Source organism: Halyomorpha halys, unplaced genomic scaffold (genome assembly GCF_000696795.3).
Source record: "Halyomorpha halys isolate HHAL.00 unplaced genomic scaffold, Hhal_1.1 Scaffold645.1, whole genome shotgun sequence".
NCBI lineage: Eukaryota > Metazoa > Arthropoda > Insecta > Hemiptera > Pentatomidae > Halyomorpha > Halyomorpha halys.
The window spans coordinates 136,564-143,073 of record NW_027110730.1 but is presented as its reverse complement, the minus strand read 5'-3'; positions in this window follow the sequence as shown (position 1 = coordinate 143,073).

Here is a 6,510-nt window from a genome sequence, read left to right as displayed (position 1 = left end):
TGTCACTTGTGACCGCAACCCTGACCATCTTCCTATATATTAAAGATTTATTCTTTTACTGGAGCATTGCTCCATTCTAAGGACAGATTGAGATATTTTTTTATTGTTTTGACTTTACATAAATGTTTAATAGATGAGGTGGTGGGGCGCACTTCGTTTGCTGAGTTTACTCTACATACTATAAACTTAACTAAAACTAAAAACTAAATAAGTGTCTTTTCACTGGTTGGTATATCATTGGCTGCGGGGATGAAGGTCCTGCCAGCGCACTAGAGGGGGCGCTGGTGTTAATGATTGGTATGAGATTTGAGGGAGTCAAAGAACTTGACATGCCTCCGACCAATGAACTCTGGTCCTGTGGGTAGATCTAGTAGTTGATGCAGTTTCGGAGGCTTCTTCTTCTTCCACGATGTAGTGCGGGCCATCCTCCGCAGCATACTGTTGTGGAATCGTGGAATCGCATGATCGCTTAAGAGCTACGCACGACGACTACAGGAAATTCTGGAAACTCACTAAGGCGGCAACCAAGAAGACCTCGCCCGTTCGACTTCATGACAGGGACCACCTCATGACCCCCACTGACCAAGCCGAGTTACTGGCCGAGCACTACCAGCGGGATATTGAGGCGCGAACTGGGACATTGCTCTCAATTCCAACCATGGCCCGTGAGAACAACTATATGTTTGTTTCACCTAGACGACTAAAGGCCATATTGAGACGCTGTCATGGCAACCGGGCCCCTGGTTACGATGGAATACAGACCGTCCTGCTAAAACAATTACCACAGAAGGGAATCGCTCAGCTCACCAACCTGTACAATTCGTGCTTGAGGCTGAGATACTTCCCCGAGTTATGGAAACATGCCATCCTGTTTCCACTCCTCAAGCCGAAGAAGACAGGATTTGATGCCGACCATTACAGGCCTATAAGTCTCTTACCACATCTCGCTAAGGTATACGAAAAGATCATCTTGAATTACCTTCGGGAATTCTGTGATGAGCACTCCGTTATCCCTTACGAGCAGACTGGTTTTCAGGCTAGCTTGAACAGAACAGAACACCATCTATGAAGCTACAAAATGAGGTGAACTCCAGTTTAAATAGGAATCATGCTACAGCCATGATTTCCATAGATTGCACGAAGGCCTTCAATTCTGTGTCTCACGGCATTTTATGCCGTAAGCTCATAGACCACAACTGTCCAGAGCAACTCTACAATGTAATTGCGTCTTTTCTCGACAACAGGACTATCTCTGTGGGGGTTCGAGACGAGATTTCCCGTTCCATCCCATTGACGTGTGGAGTTTCACAGGGAGCGGTTCTATCGCCAGTGCTCTTTTCAATTTATACCGCTGATGTAGTTGGTGCAAATTACAAACTAGCTACGGTCGCCGCCTATGCCGACGACATCGCCATCTACAGCAGCAGTATGAACCCAAACATGCCCTAGGGCGAGCCGGAGCGGTCTGCAAAGAGATTGTTCAACGCCTGGGTAATTTAAACATCACCATGAACCCAGGTAAGACAGACTGCGTTGTGTTCGCTCAGCAACAGTACAAGCGATCGACTCTCCCGAAGTCGCTTAAACTGGACAACACCATCATTTCCCCTTCAAACTCGATAGTATATCTGGGCGTGAAGATGGACCGTCATCTCAAGTTCTCCACTCACCTCTACCAGAAAACGAGAACTGTACGAAGGCGGTCTTACAGACTAAACCACCTCCTCACATCGCCAGCGCTCTCTCTGCGGCTTAAACTCCAAGTTTACAAGAGCATTCTGAGGCCGGCACTTCTCTACGGAGCACCACTCTTCACATACCTCACTGACGGCACGCAGCGCCACCTTCAGGGATTCCAGGATAGTATGCTGCGGAGGATGGTCCGCACTACATCATGGAAGAAGAAGAAGCCTCCGGAACTACATCAGCTCCTCGAACTACCTACAGTACCAGAGTTCATTGGTCGGAGAGTTCTTCGACTCCCTCAAACATCTGACCAATCCACTCTTCCAATCACTGACACCAGCGCCCCCCTCCATTACGCTGGCGGGACCTCCACCCTCGTAGCCAATGATGTACCGACCATTGAAATGAAGTGAAAGGACACTCTTTAGTTTTAGTTTTTAGTTTTTAGTATGTAGGATAAAACTCAAAAAGGAAGTGTGCCCCAGCACCTCGTCTACTTAAACATTATATAGACTCAAAGAATTATAAATCTCAACCTGTCCTTAGAATGGAGCAATGCTCCAGTAAAAGAACAAATTTTGTAAATATGTATATATATATAAAACATTTTCTATAGGGGCTAGGAAAAAAAACCACACGAGCGATATGTTGAGAAGAGTGGGTTTTGGTTTTGTAAAGGGGACAGTTTGATTTTTGAACACGTTACGACTGTTCAGTGTGAAGGGGTGATAGTTTATCAGGCCCTGAGCCCTTACTGTTTGAACCAAAATATCACCATATGAGAAATGTTATCGTATATGTTTTTGATTTTTTCGAAATTATGGTGTTCTACTTCTATGGACGGTCATTAACACTAGAAGTGGGGATATAGTGCAGTGACGTTTCTTCAGCACGTCCTGGATAAGGGTTGTGGCAGGTCTCATCCTCAAACTTCTGGGGAAAGGAAATATAGGACAACCTTGTGTTCTGCCAGAAGTACACCCAAAGACTACGTGGGGTTCGAACTAAATTTTATTTTAATATAACTTTTATATTCCTTTGTGCAGTAATGTAAATAATAGTTGATAAGATTAATCATTTAAGTCAACCTATAAGTTCTCATTGTTTTATTAATTGATATGAATTCTTTTCTTTCCTTTTTCATTCTGTGTACATATATTTCTTCTTCTTATTATTAAACTTTTGTACAAATAATTCTTCTGTTCTTTCTTATGCATGTACACTGATTTCAACTTGCTAATTTACCTATTTTTTTGTTTTGGTTATGTTCTCTTAATATTACGATAATTCAACAGGTGGGAGGTAACACCCCTAGTTTTTCTGTTATCTACATGTAAAGGTATTAGCCAGTGGTCATAATTCGTATATAGGGTCATAAATATTTGTTTATATAGGGGTATATTTTAGTTATATTGTGGGCATATTGTTTCGGGGTTTTCGTTATTTCCAAGGAAAAATAACATGGGTCCTAAGGAGCAATTTATCCTTTATTATTTTGTTTTTTCCTTTTGTCATTATTATATTTTTTTTTCTTTAACTCACCCCATTCTCCGCTGAGCGTGGACTAGTATGAACGATACATATATAACTAAAGATAAGTCAAAATTTGCGGTCATAGCGGTTCAGTCTGTAAGACCGCCTTGTTACAGTTCTAGTTTCTGGTAGAGGTGAGTGGAGACCTCGAGATGGCGGTCCATCTTCACACCCAGATATACTAATTAGTTTGAAGGGGAGATTATGGTGTTGTTGCTGAGCGACGCAGTCTGTCTTAGCTGGGTTCATGGTGAAGTTTAAATTACCCAGGCATTGAACAATCTCTTTGCAGACTGCTCCTGCTCGCTCTAGTGCATGTTTGGGGTTCATACTGCTGCTGTAGATGGCGATATCATCGGCATAGGCGGCTACTGTAGCTAGTTTGTAATTTTCACCAACCACATTAGCGGTATAGATTGAAAACAGCACTGGAGATAAAAATGCTCCCTGTGGTACTCCACATGTCAAAGAAATGGAACGGGAAATCTCGTCTCGAACCCGCACAGAGATGGTCCTGTTGTCGAGAAACACCATAGAGTTGCTCCGGACAGCCGTGGTCTATGAGCTTACAGCATAAAATGCTGTAAGACACAGAATCGAATGCCTTTGTGCAGTATATGGAAATCATGGCCGTAGATCAAGAATCATGATTCCGATTTAAGCTGGAGTTCACCTCATTCTGGAGCTTCATCAGATGGTGTTCTGTGCTAGCCTGAAAGCCAGTCTGCTCGTAAGAGATAACGGAGTGTATTTCAGGATGATCTTTTCGTATACCTTAGCGAGATGAGGCAGCAGACTTATGGGCCTGTAGTGGTCGGCGTCGAACCCTGTCTTCTTCGGCTTAAGGAGTGGAAACAGGATGGCATGTTTCCATGTATCGGGGAAGTATCTCAGCCTCGAGCACGAATTGTACAGGTTGGTGAGCTGAGCGATTCCCTTCCTCGGTAGTTGTTTCAGCAGGACGGTCTGTATTCCATTGTGACAAGGGGCCCGGTTTTCATGACATCGTCTCAAGATAGCCTTCAGTTGTTTAGGTGAGACAAACATATAGTTGTTCTCACGGGCCATGGTTGGAATCAGCGCTTCAATATCCCACTGATAGTGTCCAGCCAATGACTTTGCTCAGTGAGGGTCATGAGGCGTTTCCTGAAGTCGAACGGCCGAGGTCTTCTTGGTAGCTGCCTTGGTGAGCTTCCAAAATTTCCTGTAGTCGTCATGCGTGGCCCTCAGGCGATCACGCCAGATCGCAGTCTGTACACTAGCGTAGAAGATTCCTGATCTAGGTGGTGATAGAGTTGAGGGCCTTCTTGACTGCTGGGTCCCTGGAGCGGTAATGCCTGTTTTTCAGGTTCCGCCTGCTGACGATGAGTGCCATGATGTGGGGTGAGGGTTTCTGAAGGTGGGGAGGTCTTGGGTGGTAGGTGGGGATGGCTTGGCGCGCAGACTCCATGACAGCTGACGTGAAGTGGTCGATGTAGTTGTCCACTTCCTCCACAGAGCGCAGTGTAGGTACATCTTTCAGCCAAAACCTCCTCCTTGAACCGGCTCCAGTCGGCCTCCTGATAGTTGAACTTCTCAGACGTCGAGTTGCTACCGTGCACTTCATAGGTCACCGGGCGGTGATCCGACGAGATGAAATCAGCCACGGAGCACCCCGTGATACGATGTGGCTGCATAGTCAAAAGGAGGTCTATTGTCGATTGGAAGCCTGTCCCAAAATGTCGGAAAGTATAAGTGCCTGGATGAACTACCGTGAAGGCAGTTTTCACCAATTGTCTTTCCTCCAGGTTCGCTGATGTGTTATGCCATAGAATGTGTCTGGCGTTGAAGTCTCCCACCAGCCAGTGGTTCGTCCTTGCCCCACAGGTGTCTAAGAGCTTCCGCAGTTCTGGTACTGACCCTCTAACACGCCGGTAAACTCCCGTGATGTAGGTGGGTCGGTGCATCAGCACTTGGATGGTGAGATGACTGATATGCCCATCTCGGATGGTCAGAAGTGGCGGGATCTTCTTCCAGCGGATGCCATAGCGGACAGCTATGAGAAGACCACCGTGTGGGTCGTGGAGGTCATAAGTGGCTACGTGATATTCCAGATATATGTTGGTCGACCCTGTATCCTGGTGTCGGTGAGGACTGCTACAGTCGGTTCGGTGAGCACTAGGAGCACCTCCATCTCCTCTAATTTTGGTCTAATGCCACAGCAATTATAATTGAGGACCCGAAATGAATTCATGGCGATTTATTTGATGGTATCAGACATGAACGCCTGCATGTCTCTCGTAATCCGGGAACAGAGTTCGCTAAACATTCATTTGGGTCATCATATTCATCATGAGTAGCTGTGGATCGAATGAGCCGGGCGGTGGTGGTGGGAGGGGTTGCTGGGCTCCTAATGGTTCTGGGTCGGGACGCTGGAGAGTCCGGTACGGACTCTGGCGCAGGTGCTGCTGCGGACGGCTGGAGAAATGACTCGTATGCCATGGCTGCACTCGCCATTCTATTGGTCCTTGGTCTGTTGGTCGAGGTGGTCGGTGGTTGAGCACGAGCTGATACTGGCGGCCTTGTATTGGCTGCTGCCCGTAGTTCTTTCCTAGCCACCAACTGCTGCACTATCTTCTTGTGAGTTTCGCATCCATGGAAGGAAGCCACATGTCCCAGCCCACATTTGGAGCACTTAGGAGCTCCCACCCTAGGGCAGGCACCGTTGTTGTGTTCTTGACCACAGCGAACACACGCCTCCGTGTACCCACAATAATTCTTCGTGTGCCCGAACTGCTGGTTTCAGTTGGAACTGGCACCGGTAACATTGATGTGGGCCAGTTTCTTTCTTTCGAATAAAATGGTGGAATGAAACACCGGTCAACATGTCTCACCTTTTCTACGTATTTAAGGGTGACTTGTACTGGTACCGTTATGACAAGTTGGGAGAGAGGAGTTTTCGATCCATTGAGGTTCGATTTTTCAAGGCTCCTGATCTCAATAGGAGCTAAGTGCTGGAAAGCAGGTTTGACATCTTCCAAGAGCATGGAGATGTCAATGTTTTTAATAACATAACGTTGTTGCGTTTTGCCATTTCGTGGGGCATACATGTGATGACCGGATCTTTGATCCCCAGTTCTAGTCCGCCCGGTTCATCTAGACAACTAGAGCTGCTACCTCTCCTTATCAGCTTACTAGTCCGTCCACTTCATCTTGGCTTTATTGGGTTCGATACATCTTTTTATATACATTCAATCAGCTGATATCGAAGTAACAGCTGACTTAGACCGTAACTTATATATATATATATAT